The sequence below is a fragment of the Passer domesticus genome, chromosome 11 (genome assembly GCF_036417665.1).
Source record: "Passer domesticus isolate bPasDom1 chromosome 11, bPasDom1.hap1, whole genome shotgun sequence".
In the NCBI taxonomy this organism is placed as follows: domain Eukaryota; kingdom Metazoa; phylum Chordata; class Aves; order Passeriformes; family Passeridae; genus Passer; species Passer domesticus.
This window is the reverse complement of record NC_087484.1, coordinates 26,598,890-26,622,702: the sequence shown is the minus strand read 5'-3', so window position 1 is coordinate 26,622,702 and position 23,813 is coordinate 26,598,890.

The window sequence follows — 23,813 nt, the reverse complement described above, 5'->3', positions numbered from 1 at the left end:
GCATCTGGGCGGCATCCTGATCCGTACAGTATTTCAGCAGGCAGAAGGGCACACAGGGCCGCTAGGCTCTGGAGACGATCTATGACCTTTCCCCAGAGAAACAAAAGTCACCAGGCCAGGTTCCTGATGTCAGTTTGCAGGAGGCTCTTGGCACTGTCAAACCAGCCACAGATGCCTGTGGGGGCACCTTGCATCTGGGAAGTATCCTTATCCGTGCGGAATTTCAGCAGGCAGCTGGCCACTCCGGGCCTAAGGGTCCAGGATATGAAGCATGGCCTTTCCACAGAGAAACAAAAGTCACCAGGCCAGGTTCCTGATGTCAGTTGGCAGGAGGCACTTGGCACTGTCAAACCAGCCACTGTTGCCTGTGGAGGTACCTTCGGTCTGAGAGGGATCCTGATCCGTTTCGAATTTCAGCAGGCAGCCGGCCACTCTGGGCCACCGGGCCCTAGAGAGGAACGATGGCCTTTCCCCTGAGAAACAAAAGTCACCAGGTCAGGTTCCTGATGTCAGTTTGCAGGAGGCACTTGGCACTGTCAAACCAGCCACAGATGCCTTTGGGGGCACCTTGCATCTGGGAGGTATCCTGATCCGTGCGGAATTTCAGCAGGCAGCCGGCCACTCCGGGCCTTCGGGTCCAGGATGTGAACCATGGCCTTTCCCCAGAGAAACAAAAGTCACCAGGCCAGGTTGCTGATGTCAGTTTGCAGGAGGCACTTGGCACTGTCAAACCAGCCACTGTTGCCTGTGGGAGCACATTTCATCTGGGATGTATCCTCAACCGTTTGGAATTTCAGGAGGCAGCCGTCCACTACGGGCGACCGGCGCTGGGCACGAACTATGGCCTCTCCACAGAGAAACAAAAGTCACCAGGCCAGGTTCCTGATGTCAGTTTGCAGGAGGCACTTGGCACTGTCAAACCAGCCACAGTTGCCTGTAGGGGCACCTTGCATCTGGGAGATATCCTCAGAATTGTGGAATTTCAGCAGGCGGACGGCCATTCAGGGCATCCAGGCCCTGTACATATACAATGGCCTGTCCCCAGAGAAACAAAAGTCACCAGGCCAGGTTCCTGATGTCAGTTTGCAGGAGGCACTTGGCACTGTCAAACCAGCCACAGTTGCCTGTGGGGGCACTTTCCATCTGGGAGGCATCCTGATCCGTGCGGAATTTCAGCAGGCAGCCAGGCACGCCGGGCCGCAAGACCATGGACGCGAACTATGGCCTTTCCCCAGAGAAACAAAAGTCACCAGGCCAGGTTCCTGATGTCAGTTTGCAGGAGCCATTTGGCACTGTCAAACCAGCCACAATTCCCTGTGGGGGCACCTTGCAACTGGGAGATATCCTCAGCCATGCGGAATTTCAGCAGGCGGAGGGCCACTCAGGGCCTCCCGGCCCTGGACATATACAATGGCCTTTCCCCAGAGAAACAAAAGTCACCAGGCCAGGTTCCTGATGTCAGTTTGCAGGAGGCACTTGGCACTCTCAAACCAGCCACAGTTGCCTGTAGGGGCACCTTGCATCTGGGCGGCATCCTGATCCGTACAGTATTTCAGCAGGCAGAAGGGCACACAGGGCCGCTAGGCTCTGGAGACGATCTATGACCTTTCCCCAGAGAAACAAAAGTCACAAGGCCAGGTTCCTGATGTCAGTTTGCAGGAGGCACTTGGCTCTGTCAAACCAGCCACAGTTGCCTTTGGGGGCACCTTGCATCTGGGAGGTATCCTGATCCGCGCGGAATTTCAGCAGGCAGCCGGCCACTCCGGCCCTTGGGGTCCAGGATGTGAACCATGGTCTTTCCCCAGAGAAACAAAAGTCACCAGGCCAGGTTGCTGATGTCAGTTTGCAGGAGGCACTTGGCACTGTCAAACCAGCCACTGTTGCCTGTGGGAGCACATTTCATCTGGGATGTATCCTCAACCGTTTGGAATTTCAGGAGGCAGCCGTCCACTACGGGCGACCGGCGCTGGGCACGAACTATGGCCTCTCCACAGAGAAACAAATGTCACCAGGCCAGGTTCCTGATGTCAGTTTGCAGGAGGCACTTGGCACTGTCAAACCAGCCACAGGTGTCTGTGGGGGCACCTTGAATCTGGGCGGCATCCTGATCCGTTCGGAATTTCAGCAGGCAGCCGGTCACTCTGGGCCTAAGGGTCCAGGATATGAAGCATGGCCTTTCCCCCGAGAAACAAAAGTCACCAGGCCAGGTTCCTGATGTCAGTTTGCAGGAGGCACTTGGCACTGTCAAACCAGCCACTGTTGCCTGTGGAGGTACCTTCGGTCTGAGAGGTATCCTGATCCGTTTGGAATTTCAGCAGGCAGCTGGCCACTCCGGGCCACCGGGCCCTGGACGTGTACAATGGCCTTTCCCCAGAGAAACAAAAGTCACCAGGCCAGGTTCCTGATGTCAGTTTGCAGGAGGCACTTGGCACTCTCAAAACAGCCACAGTTGCCTGTAGGGGCACCTTGCATCTGGGAGATATCCTCAGAATTGTGGAATTTCAGCAGGCGGACGGCCATTCAGGGCATCCAGGCCCTGTACATATACAATGGCCTGTCCCCAGAGAAACAAAAGTCACCAGGCCAGGTTCCTGATGTCAGTTTGCAGGAGGCACTTGGCACTGTCAAACCAGCCACTGTTGCCTGTGGGGGCTCCCTTCATCTAGGCGGTATCCTGATCCGTGCGGAATTTCAGCAGGCAGCCGGCAAATCAAGGCCACCAGGCCCTGGATAGCAACGATGGCCTTTCCCCAGAGAAACAAAAATCACCATGCCAGGTTCCTGATGTCAGTTTGCAGGAGGCACTTGGCACTGTTAAACCAGCCACTGTTGCCTGTGGGGTCTCCTGTCATCTGGAGGCTATCCTGATTCATGCGGAATTTAACCAGGCAGCCGGCCACTCCGGGCCACCGGGCCCTGGACATGTACAATGGCCTTTCCCCAGAGAAACAAAAGTCACCAAGCCAGGTTCCTGATGTGAGTTTGCAGGAGGCACTTGGCACTGTCAAACCAGCCACTGTTGCCTGTGGGGGCACTTTGCATCTGGGCGGCATCCTGATCCGTGCGGAATTTCAGCAGGCAGCCGAGCAGGCCGGGCCACCCGGCCCTGGACACGAACGATGGCCTTTCCCCTGAGAAACAAAAGTCACCAGGCCAGGTTCCTGATGTCAGTTTGCAGGAGGCACTTTGCACTGTCAAACCAGCCACTGTTGCCTGTGGGGGCTCCCTTCATCTAGGCGGTATCCTGATCCGTGCGGAATTTCAGCAGGCAGCCGGCCAATCCAGGCCACCCGGCCCTGGATAGCAACGATGGCCTTTCCCCAGAGAAACAAAAGTCAACATGCCAGGTTCCTGATGTCAGTTTGCAGGAGGCACTTGGCACTGTCAAACCAGCCACAGATGCCTGTGGGGGCACCTTGCATCTGGGAAGTATCCTGATCCGTGCGGAATTTCAGCAGGCAGCTGGCCACTCCGGGCCTAAGGGTCCAGGATATGAAGCATGGCCTTTCCACAGAGAAACAAAAGTCACCAGGCCAGGTTCCTGATGTCAGTTTGCAGGAGGCACTTGGCACTGTCAAACCAGCCACTGTTGCCTCTGGAGGTACCTTCGGTCTGAGAGGGATCCTGATCCGTTTCGAATTTCAGCAGGCAGCCGGCCACTCTGGGCCACCGGGCCCTAGAGAGGAACGATGGCCTTTCCCCTGAGAAACAAAAGTCACCAGGTCAGGTTCCTGATGTCAGTTTGCAGGAGGCACTTGGCACTGTCAAACCAGCCACAGATGCCTGTGGGGGCACCTTGCATCTGGGAAGTATCCTGATCCGTGCGGAATTTCAGCAGGCAGCTGGCCACTCCGGGCCTAAGGGTCCAGGATATGAAGCATGGCCTTTCCACAGAGAAACAAAAGTCACCAGGCCAGGTTCCTGATGTCAGTTTGCAGGAGGCACTTGGCACTGTCAAACCAGCCACTGTTGCCTCTGGAGGTACCTTCGGTCTGAGAGGGATCCTGATCCGTTTCGAATTTCAGCAGGCAGCCGGCCACTCTGGGCCACCGGGCCCTAGAGAGGAACGATGGCCTTTCCCCTGAGAAACAAAAGTCACCAGGTCAGGTTCCTGATGTCAGTTTGCAGGAGGCACTTGGCACTGTCAAACCAGCCACAGATGCCTTTGGGGGCACCTTGCATCTGGGAGGGATCCTGATCCGTGCGGAATTTCAGCAGGCAGCCGGCCACTCCGGGCCTTCGGGTCCAGGATGTGAACCATGGCCTTTCCCCAGAGAAACAAAAGTCACCAGGCCAGGTTGCTGATGTCAGTTTGCAGGAGGCACTTGGCACTGTCAAACCAGCCACTGTTGCCTGTGGGAGCACATTTCATCTGGGATGTATCCTCAACCGTTTGGAATTTCAGGAGGCAGCCGTCCACTACGGGCGACCGGCGCTGGGCACGAACTATGGCCTCTCCACAGAGAAACAAAAGTCACCAGGCCAGGTTCCTGATGTCAGTTTGCAGGAGGCACTTGGCACTGTCAAACCAGCCACTGTTGCCTGTGGGGGCACTTTCCATCTGGGAGGCATCCTGATCCATGCGGAATTTCAGCAGGCAGCCAGGCACGCCGGGCCGCAAGACCATGGACGCGAACTATGGCCTTTCCCCAGAGAAACAAAAGTCACCAGGCCAGGTTCCTGATGTCAGTTTGCAGGAGGCACTTGGCACTCTCAAACCAGCCACAGTTGCCTGTAGGGGCACCTTGCATCTGGGCGGCATCCTGATCCGTACAGTATTTCAGCAGGCAGAAGGGCACACAGGGCCGCTAGGCTCTGGAGACGATCTATGACCTTTCCCCAGAGAAACAAAAGTCACCAGGCCAGGTTCCTGATGTCAGTTTGCAGGAGGCACTTGGCACTGTCAAACCAGCCACAGATGCCTGTGGGGGCACCTTGCATCTGGGAAGTATCCTGATCCGTGCGGAATTTCAGCAGGCAGCTGGCCACTCCGGGCCTAAGGGTCCAGGATATGAAGCATGGCCTTTCCACAGAGAAACAAAAGTCACCATGCCAGGTTCCTGATGTCAGTTTGCAGGAGGCACTTGGCACTGTCAAACCAGCAGCTGTTGCCTGTGGAGGTACCTTCGGTCTGAGAGGTATCCTGATCCGTTTCGAATTTCAGCAGGCAGCCGGCCACTCTGGGCCACCGGGCCCTAGAGAGGAACGATGGCCTTTCCCCTGAGAAACAAAAGTCACCAGGTCAGGTTCCTGATGTCAGTTTGCAGGAGGCACTTGGCACTGTCAAACCAGCCTCAGATGCCTTTGGGGGCACCTTGCATCTGGGAGGTATCCTGATCCGTGCGGAATTTCAGCAGGCAGCCGGCCACTCCGGGCCTTCGGGTCCAGGATGTGAACCATGGCCTTTCCCCAGAGAAACAAAAGTCACCAGGCCAGGTTGCTGATGTCAGTTTGCAGGAGGCACTTGGCACTGTCAAACCAGCCACTGTTGCCTGTGGGAGCACATTTCATCTGGGATGTATCCTCAACCGTTTGGAATTTCAGGAGGCAGCCGTCCACTACGGGCGACTGGCGCTGGGCACGAACTATGGCCTCTCCACAGAGAAACAAAAGTCACCAGGCCAGGTTTCTGATGTCAGTTTGCAGGAGGCACTTGGCACTGTCAAACCAGCCACAGTTGCCTGTGGGGGCACTTTCCATCTGGGAGGCATCCTGATCCGTGCGGAATTTCAGCAGGCAGCCAGGCACGCCGGGCCGCAAGACCATGGACGCGAACTATGGCCTTTCCCCAGAGAAACAAAAGTCACCAGGCCAGGTTCCTGATGTCAGTTTGCAGGAGCCATTTGGCACTGTCAAACCAGCCACAATTCCCTGTGGGGGCACCTTGCATCTGGGAGATATCCTCAGCCATGCGGAATTTCAGCAGGCGGAGGGCCACTCAGGGCCTCCAGGCCCTGGACATATACAATGGCCTTTCCCCAGAGAAACAAAAGTCACCAGGCCAGGTTCCTGATGTCAGTTTGCAGGAGGCACTTGGCACTCTCAAACCAGCCACAGTTGCCTGTAGGGGCACCTTGCATCTGGGCGGAATCCTGATCCGTACAGTATTTCAGCAGGCAGAAGGGCACACAGGGCCGCTAGGCTCTGGAGACGATCTATGACCTTTCCCCAGAGAAACAAAAGTCACCAGGCCAGGTTCCTGATGTCAGTTTGCAGGAGGCACTTGGCACTGTCAAACCAGCCACAGATGCCTGTGGGGGCACCTTGCATCTGGGAAGTATCCTGATCCGTGCGGAATTTCAGCAGGCAGCTGGCCACTCCGGGCCTAAGGGTCCAGGATATGAAGCATGGCCTTTCCACAGAGAAACAAAAGTCACCATGCCAGGTTCCTGATGTCAGTTTGCAGGAGGCACTTGGCACTGTCAAACCAGCCACTGTTGCCTGTGGAGGTACCTTCGGTCTGAGAGGTATCCTGATCCGTTTCGAATTTCAGCAGGCAGCCGGCCACTCTGGGCCACCGGGCCCTAGAGAGGAACGATGGCCTTTCCCCTGAGAAACAAAAGTCACCAGGTCAGGTTCCTGATGTCAGTTTGCAGGAGGCACTTGGCACTGTCAAACCAGCCACAGATGCCTTTGGGGGCACCTTGCATCTGGGAGGTATCCTGATCCGTGCGGAATTTCAGCAGGCAGCCGGCCACTCCGGGCCTTCGGGTCCAGGATGTGAACCATGGCCTTTCCCCAGAGAAACAAAAGTCACCAGGCCAGGTTGCTGATGTCAGTTTGCAGGAGGCACTTGGCACTGTCAAACCAGCCACTGTTGCCTGTGGGAGCACATTTCATCTGGGATGTATCCTCAACCGTTTGGAATTTCAGGAGGCAGCCGTCCACTACGGGCGACCGGCGCTGGGCACGAACTATGGCCTTTCCCCCGAGAAACAAAAGTCACCATGCCAGGTTCCTGATGTCAGTTTGCAGGAGGCACTTGGCACTGTCAAACCAGCCACTGTTGCCTGTGGAGGTACCTTCGGTCTGAGAGGTATCCTGATCCGTTTGGAATTTCAGCAGGCAGCTGGCCACTCCGGGCCACCGGGCCCTGGACGTGTACAATGGCCTTTCCCCAGAGAAACAAAAGTCACCAGGCCAGGTTCCTGATGTCAGTTTGCAGGAGGCACTTGGCACTGTCAAACCAGCCACAGTTGCCTGTAGGGGCACCTTGCATCTGGGAGATATCCTCAGAATTGTGGAATTTCAGCAGGCGGACGGCCATTCAGGGCATCCAGGCCCTGTACATATACAATGGCCTGTCCCCAGAGAAACAAAAGTCACCAGGCCAGGTTCCTGATGTCAGTTTGCAGGAGGCACTTGGCACTGTCAAACCAGCCACTGTTGCCTGTGGGGGCTCCCTTCATCTAGGCGGTATCCTGATCCGTGCAGAATTTCAGCAGGCAGCCGGCAAATCAAGGCCACCAGGCCCTGGATAGCAACGATGGCCTTTCCCCTGAGAAACAAAAGTCACCATGCCAGGTTCCTGATGTCAGTTTGCAGGAGGCACTTGGCACTGTCAAACCAGCCACTGTTGCCTGTGGGGTCTCCTGTCATCTGGAGGCTATCCTGATTCATGCGGAATTTAACCAGGCAGCCGGCCACCACGGGCCACCGGGCCCTGGACATGAACCATGACCTTTCCCCAGAGAAACAAAAGTCACCAAGCCAGGTTCCTGATGTCAGTTTGCAGGAGGCACTTGGCTCTGTCAAACCAGCCACAGTTGCCTGTAGGTGTACCTTGCATCTGGGCGGCATCCTGATCCATTCGGAATTTCAGCAGGCAGGTGGCCACTCCGGGCCTAAGGGTCCAGGATATGAAGCATGGCCTTTCCACAGAGAAACAAAAGTCACCATGCCAGGTTCCTGATGTCAGTTTGCAGGAGGCACTTGGCACTGTCAAACCAGCCACTGTTGCCTGTGGGGTCTCCTGTCATCTGGAGGCTATCCTGATTCATGCGGAATTTAACCAGGCAGCCGGCCACTCCGGGCCACCGGGCCCTGGACATGTACAATGGCCTTTCCCCAGAGAAACAAAAGTCACCAAGCCAGGTTGCTGATGCCAGTTTGCAGGAGGCACTTGGCACTGTCAAACCAGCCACAGTTGCCTGTGGGAGCACATTTCATCTGGGATGTATCCTCAACCGTTTGGAATTTCAGGAGGCAGCCGTCCACTACGGGCGACCGGCGCTGGGCACGAACTATGGCCTCTCCACAGAGAAACAAAAGTCACCAGGCCAGGTTCCTGATGTCAGTTTGCAGGAGGCACTTGGCACTGTCAAACCAGCCACAGTTGCCTGTGGGGGCACTTTCCATCTGGGAGGCATCCTGATCCGTGCGGAATTTCAGCAGGCAGCCAGGCACGCCGGGCTGCAAGACCATGGACGCGACCTATGGCCTTTCCCCAGAGAAACAAAAGTCACCAGGCCAGGTTCCTGATGTCAGTTTGCAGGAGCCATTTGGCACTGTCAAACCAGCCACAATTCCCTGTGGGGGCACCTTGCATCTGGGAGATATCCTCAGCCATGCGGAATTTCAGCAGGTGGAGGGCCACTCAGGGCCTCCAGGCCCTGGACATATACAATGGCCTTTCCCGAGAGAAACAAAAGTCACCAGGCCAGGTTCCTGATGTCAGTTTGCAGGAGGCACTTGGCACTCTCAAACCAGCCACAGTTGCCTGTAGGGGCACCTTGCATCTGGGCGGCATCCTGATCCGTACAGTATTTCAGCAGGCAGAAGGGCACACAGGGCCGCTAGGCTCTGGAGACGATCTATGACCTTTCCCCAGAGAAACAAAAGTCACCAGGCCAGGTTCCTGATGTCAGTTTGCAGGAGGCACTTGGCACTGTCAAACCAGCCACAGATGCCTGTGGGGGCACCTTGCATCTGGGAAGTATCCTGATCCGTGCGGAATTTCAGCAGGCAGCTGGCCACTCCGGGCCTAAGGGTCCAGGATATGAAGCATGGCCTTTCCACAGAGAAACAAAAGTCACCATGCCAGGTTCCTGATGTCAGTTTGCAGGAGGCACTTGGCACTGTCAAACCAGCCACAGTTGCCTGTGGAGGTACCTTCGGTCTGAGAGGTATCCTGATCCGTTTCGAATTTCAGCAGGCAGCCGGCCACTCTGGGCCACCGGGCCCTAGAGAGGAACGATGGCCTTTCCCCTGAGAAACAAAAGTCACCAGGTCAGGTTCCTGATGTCAGTTTGCAGGAGGCACTTGGCACTGTCAAACCAGCCACAGACGCCTTTGGGGGCACCTTGCATCTGGGAGGTATCCTGATCCGTGCGGAATTTCAGCAGGCAGCCGGCCACTCCGGGCCTTCGGGTCCAGGATGTGAACCATGGCCTTTCCCCAGAGAAACAAAAGTCACCAGGCCAGGTTGCTGATGTCAGTTTGCAGGAGGCACTTGGCACTGTCAAACCAGCCACTGTTGCCTGTGGGAGCACATTTCATCTGGGATGTATCCTCAACCGTTTGGAATTTCAGGAGGCAGCCGTCCACTACGGGCGACCGGCGCTGGGCACGAACTATGGCCTCTCCACAGAGAAACAAAAGTCACCAGGCCAGGTTCCTGATGTCAGTTTGCAGGAGGCACTTGGCACTGTCAAAACAGCCACAGGTGTCTGTGGGGGCACCTTGAATCTGGGCGGCATCCTGATCCGTTCGGAATTTCAGCAGCCAGCCGGTCACTCTGGGCCTAAGGGTCCAGGATATGAAGCATGGCCTTTCCCCCGAGAAACAAAAGTCACCAGGCCAGGTTCCTGATGTCAGTTTGCAGGAGGCACTTGGCACTGTCAAACCAGCCACTGTTGCCTGTGGAGGTACCTTCGGTCTGAGAGGTATCCTGATCCGTTTCGAATTTCAGCAGGCAGCTGGCCACTCCGGGCCACCGGGCCCTGGACGTGTACAATGGCCTTTCCCCAGAGAAACAAAAGTCACCAGGCCAGGTTCCTGATGTCAGTTTGCAGGAGGCACTTGGCACTGTCAAACCAGCCACTGTTGCCTGTGGGGTCTCCCTTCATCTAGGCGGTATCCTGATCCGTGCGGAATTTCAGCAGGCAGCCGGCAAATCAAGGCCACCAGGCCCTGGATAGCAACGATGGCCTTTCCCCTGAGAAACAAAAGTCACCATGCCAGGTTCCTGATGTCAGTTTGCAGGAGGCACTTGGCACTGTCAAACCAGCCACTGTTGCCTGTGGGGTCTCCTGTCATCTGGAGGCTATCCTGATTCATGCGGAATTTAACCAGGCAGCCGGCCACCACGGGCCACCGGGCCCTGGACATGAACCATGACCTTTCCCCAGAGAAACAAAAGTCACCAGGCCAGGTTCCTGATGTCAGTTTGCAGGAGGCACTTGGCTCTGTCAAACCAGCCACAGTTGCCTGTAGGTGTACCTTGCATCTGGGCGGCATCCTGATCCATTCGGAATTTCAGCAGGCAGGTGGCCACTCCGGGCCTAAGGGTCCAGGATATGAAGCATGGCCTTTCCACAGAGAAACAAAAGTCACCATGCCAGGTTCCTGATGTCAGTTTGCAGGAGGCACTTGGCACTGTCAAACCAGCCACTGTTGCCTGTGGGGTCTCCTGTCATCTGGAGGCTATCCTGATTCATGCGGAATTTAACCAGGCAGCCGGCCACTCCGGGCCACCGGGCCCTGGACATGTACAATGGCCTTTCCCCAGAGAAACAAAAGTCACCAAGCCAGGTTGCTGATGTCAGTTTGCAGGAGGCACTTGGCACTGTCAAACCAGCCACTGTTGCCTGTGGGAGCACATTTCATCTGGGATGTATCCTCAACCGTTTGGAATTTCAGGAGGCAGCCGTCCACTACGGGCGACTGGCGCTGGGCACGAACTATGGCCTCTCTACAGAGAAACAAAAGTCACCAGGCCAGGTTCCTGATGTCAGTTTGCAGGAGGCACTTGGCACTGTCAAACCAGCCACTGTTGCCTGTGGGGGCACTTTCCATCTGGGAGGCATCCTGATCCGTGCGGAATTTCAGCAGGCAGCCAGGCACGCCGGGCCGCAAGACCATGGACGCGAACTATGGCCTTTCCCCAGAGAAACAAAAGTCACCAGGCCAGGTTCCTGATGTCAGTTTGCAGGAGCCATTTGGCACTGTCAAACCAGCCACAATTCCCTGTGGGGGCACCTTGCATCTGGGAGATATCCTCAGCCATGCGGAATTTCATCAGGTGGAGGGCCACTCAGGGCCTCCAGGCCCTGGACATATACAATGGCCTTTCCCCAGAGAAACAAAAGTCACCAGGCCAGGTTCCTGATGTCAGTTTGCAGGAGGCACTTGGCACTGTCAAACCAGCAGCTGTTGCCTGTGGAGGTACCTTCGGTCTGAGAGGTATCCTGATCCGTTTCGAATTTCAGCAGGCAGCCGGCCACTCTGGGCCACCGGGCCCTAGAGAGGAACGATGGCCTTTCCCCTGAGAAACAAAAGTCACCAGGTCAGGTTCCTGATGTCAGTTTGCAGGAGGCACTTGGCACTGTCAAACCAGCCACAGACGCCTTTGGGGGCACCTTGCATCTGGGAGGTATCCTGATCCGTGCGGAATTTCAGCAGGCAGCCGGCCACTCCGGGCCTTCGGGTCCAGGATGTGAACCATGGCCTTTCCCCAGAGAAACAAAAGTCACCAGGCCAGGTTGCTGATGTCAGTTTGCAGGAGGCACTTGGCACTGTCAAACCAGCCACTGTTGCCTGTGGGAGCACATTTCATCTGGGATGTATCCTCAACCGTTTGGAATTTCAGGAGGCAGCCGTCCACTACGGGCGACCGGCGCTGGGCACGAACTATGGCCTCTCCACAGAGAAACAAAAGTCACCAGGCCAGGTTCCTGATGTCAGTTTGCAGGAGGCACTTGGCACTGTCAAACCAGCCACAGGTGTCTGTGGGGGCACCTTGAATCTGGGCGGCATCCTGATCCGTTCGGAATTTCAGCAGGCAGCCGGTCACTCTGGGCCTAAGGGTCCAGGATATGAAGCATGGCCTTTCCCCCGAGAAACAAAAGTCACCAGGCCAGGTTCCTGATGTCAGTTTGCAGGAGGCACTTGGCACTGTCAAACCAGCCACTGTTGCCTGTGGAGGTACCTTCGGTCTGAGAGGTATCCTGATCCGTTTCGAATTTCAGCAGGCAGCTGGCCACTCCGGGCCACCGGGCCCTGGACGTGTACAATGGCCTTTCCCCAGAGAAACAAAAGTCACCAGGCCAGGTTCCTGATGTCAGTTTGCAGGAGGCACTTGGCACTGTCAAACCAGCCACAGTTGCCTGTAGGGGCACCTTGCATCTGGGAGATATCCTCAGAATTGTGGAATTTCAGCAGGCGGACGGCCATTCAGGGCATCCAGGCCCTGTACATATACAATGGCCTGTCCCCAGAGAAACAAAAGTCACCAGGCCAGGTTCCTGATGTCAGTTTGCAGGAGGCACTTGGCACTGTCAAACCAGCCACTGTTGCCTGTGGGGTCTCCCTTCATCTAGGCGGTATCCTGATCCGTGCGGAATTTCAGCAGGCAGCCGGCAAATCAAGGCCACCAGGCCCTGGATAGCAACGATGGCCTTTCCCCTGAGAAACAAAAGTCACCATGCCAGGTTCCTGATGTCAGTTTGCAGGAGGCACTTGGCACTGTCAAACCAGCCACTGTTGCCTGTGGGGTCTCCTGTCATCTGGAGGCTATCCTGATTCATGCGGAATTTAACCAGGCAGCCGGCCACCACGGGCCACCGGGCCCTGGACATGAACCATGACCTTTCCCCAGAGAAACAAAAGTCACCAGGCCAGGTTCCTGATGTCAGTTTGCAGGAGGCACTTGGCTCTGTCAAACCAGCCACAGTTGCCTGTAGGTGTACCTTGCATCTGGGCGGCATCCTGATCCATTCGGAATTTCAGCAGGCAGGTGGCCACTCCGGGCCTAAGGGTCCAGGATATGAAGCATGGCCTTTCCACAGAGAAACAAAAGTCACCATGCCAGGTTCCTGATGTCAGTTTGCAGGAGGCACTTGGCACTGTCAAACCAGCCACTGTTGCCTGTGGGGTCTCCTGTCATCTGGAGGCTATCCTGATTCATGCGGAATTTAAGCAGGCAGCCGGCCACTCTGGGCCACCGGGCCCTGGACATGTACAATGGCCTTTCCCCAGAGAAACAAAAGTCACCAAGCCAGGTTGCTGATGTCAGTTTGCAGGAGGCACTTGGCACTGTCAAACCAGCCACAGTTGCCTGTGGGAGCACATTTCATCTGGGATGTATCCTCAACCGTTTGGAATTTCAGGAGGCAGCCGTCCACTACGGGCGACTGGCGCTGGGCACGAACTATGGCCTCTCTACAGAGAAACAAAAGTCACCAGGCCAGGTTCCTGATGTCAGTTTGCAGGAGGCACTTGGCACTGTCAAACCAGCCACTGTTGCCTGTGGGGGCACTTTCCATCTGGGAGGCATCCTGATCCGTGCGGAATTTCAGCAGGCAGCCAGGCACGCCGGGCCGCAAGACCATGGACGCGAACTATGGCCTTTCCCCAGAGAAACAAAAGTCACCAGGCCAGGTTCCTGATGTCAGTTTGCAGGAGCCATTTGGCACTGTCAAACCAGCCACAATTCCCTGTGGGGGCACCTTGCATCTGGGAGATATCCTCAGCCATGCGGAATTTCAGCAGGTGGAGGGCCACTCAGGGCCTCCAGGCCCTGGACATATACAATGGCCTTTCCCGAGAGAAACAAAAGTCACCAGGCCAGGTTCCTGATGTCAGTTTGCAGGAGGCACTTGGCACTCTCAAACCAGCCACAGTTGCCTGTAGGGGCACCTTGCATCTGGGCGGCATCCTGATCCGTACAGTATTTCAGCAGGCAGAAGGGCACACAGGGCCGCTAGGCTCTGGAGACGATCTATGACCTTTCCCCAGAGAAACAAAAGTCACCAGGCCAGGTTCCTGATGTCAGTTTGCAGGAGGCACTTGGCACTGTCAAACCAGCCACAGATGCCTGTGGGGGCACCTTGCATCTGGGAAGTATCCTGATCCGTGCGGAATTTCAGCAGGCAGCTGGCCACTCCGGGCCTAAGGGTCCAGGATATGAAGCATGGCCTTTCCCCCGAGAAACAAAAGTCACCATGCCAGGTTCCTGATGTCAGTTTGCAGGAGGCACTTGGCACTGTCAAACCAGCCACTGTTGCCTGTGGAGGTACCTTCGGTCTGAGAGGTATCCTGATCCGTTTCGAATTTCACCAGGCAGCCGGCCACTCTGGGCCACCGGGCCCTAGAGAGGAACGATGGCCTTTCCCCTGAGAAACAAAAGTCACCAGGTCAGGTTCCTGATGTCAGTTTGCAGGAGGCACTTGGCACTGTCAAACCAGCCACAGACGCCTTTGGGGGCACCTTGCATCTGGGAGGTATCCTGATCCGTGCGGAATTTCAGCAGGCAGCCGGCCACTCCGGGCCTTCGGGTCCAGGATGTGAACCATGGCCTTTCCCCAGAGAAACAAAAGTCACCAGGCCAGGTTGCTGATGTCAGTTTGCAGGAGGCACTTGGCACTGTCAAACCAGCCACTGTTGCCTGTGGGAGCACATTTCATCTGGGATGTATCCTCAACCGTTTGGAATTTCAGGAGGCAGCCGTCCACTACGGGCGACCGGCGCTGGGCACGAACTATGGCCTCTCCACAGAGAAACAAAAGTCACCAGGCCAGGTTCCTGATGTCAGTTTGCAGGAGGCACTTGGCACTGTCAAACCAGCCACAGGTGTCTGTGGGGGCACCTTGAATCTGGGCGGCATCCTGATCCGTTCGGAATTTCAGCAGCCAGCCGGTCACTCTGGGCCTAAGGGTCCAGGATATGAAGCATGGCCTTTCCCCCGAGAAACAAAAGTCACCAGGCCAGGTTCCTGATGTCAGTTTGCAGGAGGCACTTGGCACTGTCAAACCAGCCACTGTTGCCTGTGGAGGTACCTTCGGTCTGAGAGGTATCCTGATCCGTTTCGAATTTCAGCAGGCAGCTGGCCACTCCGGGCCACCGGGCCCTGGACGTGTACAATGGCCTTTCCCCAGAGAAACAAAAGTCAGCAGGCCAGGTTCCTGATGTCAGTTTGCAGGAGGCACTTGGCACTGTCAAACCAGCCACAGTTGCCTGTAGGGGCACCTTGCATCTGGGAGATATCCTCAGAATTGTGGAATTTCAGCAGGCGGACGGCCATTCAGGGCATCCAGGCCCTGTACATATACAATGGCCTGTCCCCAGAGAAACAAAAGTCACCAGGCCAGGTTCCTGATGTCAGTTTGCAGGAGGCACTTGGCACTGTCAAACCAGCCACTGTTGCCTGTGGGGTCTCCCTTCATCTAGGCGGTATCCTGATCCGTGCGGAATTTCAGCAGGCAGCCGGCAAATCAAGGCCACCAGGCCCTGGATAGCAACGATGGCCTTTCCCCTGAGAAACAAAAGTCACCAGGCCAGGTTCCTGATGTCAGTTTGCAGGAGGCACTTGGCACTGTCAAACCAGCCACTGTTGCCTGTGGGGTCTCCTGTCATCTGGAGGCTATCCTGATTCATGCGGAATTTAACCAGGCAGCCGGCCACCACGGGCCACCGGGGCCTGGACATGAACCATGACCTTTCCCCAGAGAAACAAAAGTCACCAGGCCAGGTTCCTGATGTCAGTTTGCAGGAGGCACTTGGCTCTGTCAAACCAGCCACAGTTGCCTGTAGGTGTACCTTGCATCTGGGCGGCATCCTGATCCATTCGGAATTTCAGCAGGCAGGTGGCCACTCCGGGCCTAAGGGTCCAGGATATGAAGCATGGCCTTTCCACAGAGAAACAAAAGTCACCATGCCAGGTTCCTGATGTCAGTTTGCAGGAGGCACTTGGCACTGTCAAACCAGCCACTGTTGCCTGTGGGGTCTCCTGTCATCTGGAGGCTATCCTGATTCATGCGGAATTTAACCAGGCAGCCGGCCACTCCGGGCCACCGGGCCCTGGACATGTACAATGGCCTTTCCCCAGAGAAACAAAAGTCACCAAGCCAGGTTGCTGATGTCAGTTTGCAGGAGGCACTTGGCACTGTCAAACCAGCCACTGTTGCCTGTGGGAGCACATTTCATCTGGGATGTATCCTCAACCGTTTGGAATTTCAGGAGGCAGCCGTCCACTACGGGCGACTGGCGCTGGGCACGAACTATGGCCTCTCCACAGAGAAACAAAAGTCACCAGGCCAGGTTCCTGATGTCAGTTTGCAGGAGGCACTTGGCACTGTCAAACCAGCCACTGTTGCCTGTGGGGGCACTTTCCATCTGGGAGGCATCCTGATCCGTGCGGAATTTCAGCAGGCAGCCAGGCACGCCGGGCCGCAAGACCATGGACGCGAACTATGGCCTTTCCCCAGAGAAACAAAAGTCACCAGGCCAGGTTCCTGATGTCAGTTTGCAGGAGCCATTTGGCACTGTCAAACCAGCCACAATTCCCTGTGGGGGCACCTTGCATCTGGGAGATATCCTCAGCCATGCGGAATTTCAGCAGGTGGAGGGCCACTCAGGGCCTCCAGGCCCTGGACATATACAATGGCCTTTCCCCAGAGAAACAAAAGTCACCAGGCCAGGTTCCTGATGTCAGTTTGCAGGAGGCACTTGGCACTCTCAAACCAGCCACAGTTGCCCGTAGGGGCACCTTGCATCTGGGCGGCATCCTGATCCGTACAGTATTTCAGCAGGCAGAAGGGCACACAGGGCCGCTAGGCTCTGGAGACGATCTATGACCTTTCCCCAGAGAAACAAAAGTCACCAGGCCAGGTTCCTGATGTCAGTTTGCAGGAGGCACTTGGCACTGTCAAACCAGCCACTGTTGCCTGTGGGGGCACCTTGCATCTGGGAAGTATCCTGATCCGTGCGGAATTTCAGCAGGCAGCTCGCCACTCCGGGCCTAAGGGTCCAGGATATGAAGCATGGCCTTTCCCCCGAGAAACAAAAGTCACCATGCCAGATTCCTGATGTCAGTTTGCAGGAGGCACTTGGCACTGTCAAACCAGCCACTGTTGCCTGTGGAGGTACCTTCGGTCTGGGAGGTATCCTGATCCGTTTCGAATTTCAGCAGGCAGCCGGCCACTCCGGGCCACCGGGCCCTAGAGAGGAACGATGGCCTTTCCCCTGAGAAACAAAAGTCACCAGGTCAGGTTCCTGATGTCAGTTTGCAGGAGGCACTTGGCACTGTCAAACCAGCCACAGATGCCTTTGGGGGCACCTTGCATCTGGGAGGTATCCTGATCCGTGCGGAATTTCAGCAGGCAGCCGTCCACTCCGGGCCTTCGGGTCCAGGATGTGAAACATGGCCTTTCCCCAGAGAAACAAAAGTCACCAGGCCAGGTTGCTGATGTCAGTTTGCAGGAGGCACTTGGCACTGTCAAACCAGCCACTGTTGCCTGTGGGAGCACATTTCATCTGGGATGTATCCTCAACCGTTTGGAATTTCAGGAGGCAGCCGTCCACTACGGGCGACCGGCGCTGGGCACGAACTATGGCCTCTCCACAGAGAAACAAAAGTCACCAGGCCAGGTTCCTGATGTCAGTTTGCAGGAGGCACTTGGCACTGTCAAACCAGCCACAGGTGTCTGTGGGGGCACCTTGAATCTGGGCGGCATCCTGATCCTTGCGGAATTTCAGCAGGCAGCCGGTCACTCTGGGCCTAAGGGTCCAGGATATGAAGCATGGCCTTTCCCCCGAGAAACAAAAGTCACCAGGCCAGGTTCCTGATGTCAGTTTGCAGGAGGCACTTGGCACTGTCAAACCAGCCACTGTTGCCTGTGGAGGTACCTTCGGTCTGAGAGGTATCCTGATCCGTTTGGAATTTCAGCAGGCAGCTGGCCACTCCGGGCCTAAGGGTCCAGGATATGAAGCATGGCCTTTCCACAGAGAAACAAAAGTCACCAGGCCAGGTTCCTGATGTCAGTTTGCAGGAGGCACTTGGCACTGTCAAACCAGCCACAGTTGCCTGTAGGGGCACCTTGCATCTGGGAGATATCCTCAGAATTGTGGAATTTCAGCAGGCGGACGGCCATTCAGGGCATCCAGGCCCTGTACATATACAATGGCCTGTCCCCAGAGAAACAAAAGTCACCAGGCCAGGTTGCTGATGTCAGTTTGCAGGAGGCACTTGGCACTGTCAAACCAGCCACTGTTGCCTGTGGGGGCTCCCTTCATCTAGGCGGTATCCTGATCCGTGCGGAATTTCAGCAGGCAGCCGGCAAATCAAGGCCACCAGGCCCTGGATAGCAACGATGGCCTTTCCCCTGAGAAACAAAAGTCACCATGCCAGGTTCCTGATGTCAGTTTGCAGGAGGCACTTGGCACTGTCAAACCAGCCACTGTTGCCAGTGGGGTCTCCTGTCATCTGGAGGCTATCCTGATTCATGCGGAATTTAACCAGGCAGCCGGCCACCACGGGCCACCGGGCCCTGGACATGAACCATGACCTTTCCCCAGAGAAACAAAAGTCACCAGGCCAGGTTCCTGATGTCAGTTTGCAGGAGGCACTTGGCTCTGTCAAACCAGCCACAGTTGCCTGTAGGTGTACCTTGCATCTGGGCGGCATCCTGATCCATTCGGAATTTCAGCAGGCAGGTGGCCACTCCGGGCCTAAGGGTCCAGGATATGAAGCATGGCCTTTCCACAGAGAAACAAAAGTCACCATGCCAGGTTCCTGATGTCAGTTTGCAGGAGGCACTTGGCACTGTCAAACCAGCCACTGTTGCCTGTGGGGTCTCCTGTCATCTGGAGGCTATCCTGATTCATGCGGAATTTAACCAGGCAGCCGGCCACTCCGGGCCACCGGGCCCTGGACATGTACAATGGCCTTTCCCCAGAGAAACAAAAGTCACCAAGCCAGGTTGCTGATGTCAGTTTGCAGGAGGCACTTGGCACTGTCAAACCAGCCACTGTTGCCTGTGGGAGCACATTTCATCTGGGATGTATCCTCAACCGTTTGGAATTTCAGGAGGCAGCCGTCCACTACGGGCGACTGGCGCTGGGCACGAACTATGGCCTCTCCACAGAGAAACAAAAGTCACCAGGCCAGGTTCCTGATGTCAGTTTGCAGGAGGCACTTGGCACTGTCAAACCAGCCACTGTTGCCTGTGGGGGCACTTTCCATCTGGGAGGCATCCTGATCCGTGCGGAATTTCAGCAGGCAGCCAGGCACGCCGGGCCGCAAGACCATGGACGCGAACTATGGCCTTTCCCCAGAGAAACAAAAGTCACCAGGCCAGGTTCCTGATGTCAGTTTGCAGGAGCCATTTGGCACTGTCAAACCAGCCACAATTCCCTGTGGGGGCACCTTGCATCTGGGAGATATCCTCAGCCATGCGGAATTTCAGCAGGTGGAGGGCCACTCAGGGCCTCCAGGCCCTGGACATATACAATGGCCTTTCCCCAGAGAAACAAAAGTCACCAGGCCAGGTTCCTGATGTCAGTTTGCAGGAGGCACTTGGCACTCTCAAACCAGCCACAGTTGCCCGTAGGGGCACCTTGCATCTGGGCGGCATCCTGATCCGTACAGTATTTCAGCAGGCAGAAGGGCACACAGGGCCGCTAGGCTCTGGAGACGATCTATGACCTTTCCCCAGAGAAACAAAAGTCACCAGGCCAGGTTCCTGATGTCAGTTTGCAGGAGGCACTTGGCACTGTCAAACCAGCCACTGTTGCCTGTGGGGGCACCTTGCATCTGGGAAGTATCCTGATCCGTGCGGAATTTCAGCAGGCAGCTCGCCACTCCGGGCCTAAGGGTCCAGGATATGAAGCATGGCCTTTCCCCCGAGAAACAAAAGTCACCATGCCAGATTCCTGATGTCAGTTTGCAGGAGGCACTTGGCACTGTCAAACCAGCCACTGTTGCCTGTGGAGGTACCTTCGGTCTGGGAGGTATCCTGATCCGTTTCGAATTTCAGCAGGCAGCCGGCCACTCCGGGCCACCGGGCCCTAGAGAGGAACGATGGCCTTTCCCCTGAGAAACAAAAGTCACCAGGTCAGGTTCCTGATGTCAGTTTGCAGGAGGCACTTGGCACTGTCAAACCAGCCACAGATGCCTTTGGGGGCACCTTGCATCTGGGAGGTATCCTGATCCGTGCGGAATTTCAGCAGGCAGCCGTCCACTCCGGGCCTTCGGGTCCAGGATGTGAAACATGGCCTTTCCCCAGAGAAACAAAAGTCACCAGGCCAGGTTGCTGATGTCAGTTTGCAGGAGGCACTTGGCACTGTCAAACCAGCCACTGTTGCCTGTGGGGGCTCCCTTCATCTAGGCGGTATCCTGATCCGTGCGGAATTTCAGCAGGCAGCCGGCAAATCAAGGCCACCAGGCCCTGGATAGCAACGATGGCCTTTCCCCTGAGAAACAAAAGTCACCATGCCAGGTTCCTGATGTCAGTTTGCAGGAGGCACTTGGCACTGTCAAACCAGCCACTGTTGCCAGTGGGGTCTCCTGTCATCTGGAGGCTATCCTGATTCATGCGGAATTTAACCAGGCAGCCGGCCACCACGGGCCACCGGGCCCTGGACATGAACCATGACCTTTCCCCAGAGAAACAAAAGTCACCAGGCCAGGTTCCTGATGTCAGTTTGCAGGAGGCACTTGGCTCTGTCAAACCAGCCACAGTTGCCTGTAGGTGTACCTTGCATCTGGGCGGCATCCTGATCCATTCGGAATTTCAGCAGGCAGGTGGCCACTCCGGGCCTAAGGGTCCAGGATATGAAGCATGGCCTTTCCACAGAGAAACAAAAGTCACCATGCCAGGTTCCTGATGTCAGTTTGCAGGAGGCACTTGGCACTGTCAAACCAGCCACTGTTGCCTGTGGGGTCTCCTGTCATCTGGAGGCTATCCTGATTCATGCGGAATTTAACCAGGCAGCCGGCCACTCCGGGCCACCGGGCCCTGGACATGTACAATGGCCTTTCCCCAGAGAAACAAAAGTCACCAAGCCAGGTTGCTGATGTCAGTTTGCAGGAGGCACTTGGCACTGTCAAACCAGCCACTGTTGCCTGTGGGAGCACATTTCATCTGGGATGTATCCTCAACCGTTTGGAATTTCAGGAGGCAGCCGTCCACTACGGGCGACTGGCGCTGGGCACGAACTATGGCCTCTCCACAGAGAAACAAAAGTCACCAGGCCAGGTTCCTGATGTCAGTTTGCAGGAGGCACTTGGCACTGTCAAACCAGCCACTGTTGCCTGTGGGGGCACTTTCCATCTGGGAGGCATCCTGATCCGTGCGGAATTTCAGCAGGCAGCCAGGCACGCCGGGCCGCAAGACCATGGACGCGAACTATGGCCTTTCCCCAGAGAAACAAAAGTCACCAGGCCAGGTTCCTGATGTCAGTTTGCAGGAGCCATTTGGCACTGTCAAACCAGCCACAATTCCCTGTGGGGGCACCTTGCATCTGGGAGATATCCTCAGCCATGCGGAATTTCAGCAGGTGGAGGGCCACTCAGGGCCTCCAGGCCCTGGACATATACAATGGCCTTTCCCCAGAGAAACAAAAGTCACCAGGCCAGGTTCCTGATGTCAGTTTGCAGGAGGCACTTGGCACTCTCAAACCAGCCACAGTTGCCCGTAGGGGCACCTTGCATCTGGGCGGCATCCTGATCCGTACAGTATTTCAGCAGGCAGAAGGGCACACAGGGCCGCTAGGCTCTGGAGACGATCTATGACCTTTCCCCAGAGAAACAAAAGTCACCAGGCCAGGTTCCTGATGTCAGTTTGCAGGAGGCACTTGGCACTGTCAAACCAGCCACTGTTGCCTGTGGGGGCACCTTGCATCTGGGAAGTATCCTGATCCGTGCGGAATTTCAGCAGGCAGCTCGCCACTCCGGGCCTAAGGGTCCAGGATATGAAGCATGGCCTTTCCCCCGAGAAACAAAAGTCACCATGCCAGATTCCTGATGTCAGTTTGCAGGAGGCACTTGGCACTGTCAAACCAGCCACTGTTGCCTGTGGAGGTACCTTCGGTCTGGGAGGTATCCTGATCCGTTTCGAATTTCAGCAGGCAGCCGGCCACTCCGGGCCACCGGGCCCTAGAGAGGAACGATGGCCTTTCCCCTGAGAAACAAAAGTCACCAGGTCAGGTTCCTGATGTCAGTTTGCAGGAGGCACTTGGCACTGTCAAACCAGCCACAGATGCCTTTGGGGGCACCTTGCATCTGGGAGGTATCCTGATCCGTGCGGAATTTCAGCAGGCAGCCGTCCACTCCGGGCCTTCGGGTCCAGGATGTGAAACATGGCCTTTCCCCAGAGAAACAAAAGTCACCAGGCCAGGTTGCTGATGTCAGTTTGCAGGAGGCACTTGGCACTGTCAAACCAGCCACTGTTGCCTGTGTTAGCACATTTCATCTGGGATGTATCCTCAACCGTTTGGAATTTCAGGAGGCAGCCGTCCACTACGGGCGACCGGCGCTGGGCACGAACTATGGCCTCTCCACAGAGAAACAAAAGTCACCAGGCCAGGTTCCTGATGTCAGTTTGCAGGAGGCACTTGGCACTGTCAAACCAGCCACAGGTGTCTGTGGGGGCACCTTGAATCTGGGCGGCATCCTGATCCTTGCGGAATTTCAGCAGGCAGCCGGTCACTCTGGGCCTAAGGGTCCAGGATATGAAGCATGGCCTTTCCCCCGAGAAACAAAAGTCACCAGGCCAGGTTCCTGATGTCAGTTTGCAGGAGGCACTTGGCACTGTCAAACCAGCCACTGTTGCCTGTGGAGGTACCTTCGGTCTGAGAGGTATCCTGATCCGTTTGGAATTTCAGCAGGCAGCTGGCCACTCCGGGCCTAAGGGTCCAGGATATGAAGCATGGCCTTTCCACAGAGAAACAAAAGTCACCAGGCCAGGTTCCTGATGTCAGTTTGCAGGAGGCACTTGGCACTGTCAAACCAGCCACAGTTGCCTGTAGGGGCACCTTGCATCTGGGAGATATCCTCAGAATTGTGGAATTTCAGCAGGCGGACGGCCATTCAGGGCATCCAGGCCCTGTACATATACAATGGCCTGTCCCCAGAGAAACAAAAGTCACCAGGCCAGGTTCCTGATGTCAGTTTGCAGGAGGCACTTGGCACTGTCAAACCAGCCACTGTTGCCTGTGGGGGCTCCCTTCATCTAGGCGGTATCCTGATCCGTGCGGAATTTCAGCAGGCAGCCGGCAAATCAAGGCCACCAGGCCCTGGATAGCAACGATGGCCTTTCCCCTGAGAAACAAAAGTCACCATGCCAGGTTCCTGATGTCAGTTTGCAGGAGGCACTTGGCACTGTCAAACCAGCCACTGTTGCCAGTGGGGTCTCCTGTCATCTGGAGGCTATCCTGATTCATGCGGAATTTAACCAGGCAGCCGGCCACCACGGGCCACCGGGCCCTGGACATGAACCATGACCTTTCCCCAGAGAAACAAAAGTCACCAGGCCAGGTTCCTGATGTCAGTTTGCAGGAGGCACTTGGCTCTGTCAAACCAGCCACAGTTGCCTGTAGGTGTACCTTGCATCTGGGAGATATCCTCAGCCATGCGGAATTTCAGCAGGTGGAGGGCCACTCAGGGCCTCCAGGCCCTGGACATATACAATGGCCTTTCCCCAGAGAAACAAAAGTCACCAGGCCAGGTTCCTGATGTCAGTTTGCAGGAGGCACTTGGCACTCTCAAACCAGCCACAGTTGCCTGTAGGGGCACCTTGCATCTGGGCGGCATCCTGATCCGTACAGTATTTCAGCAGGCAGAAGGGCACACAGGGCCGCTAGGCTCTGGAGACGAT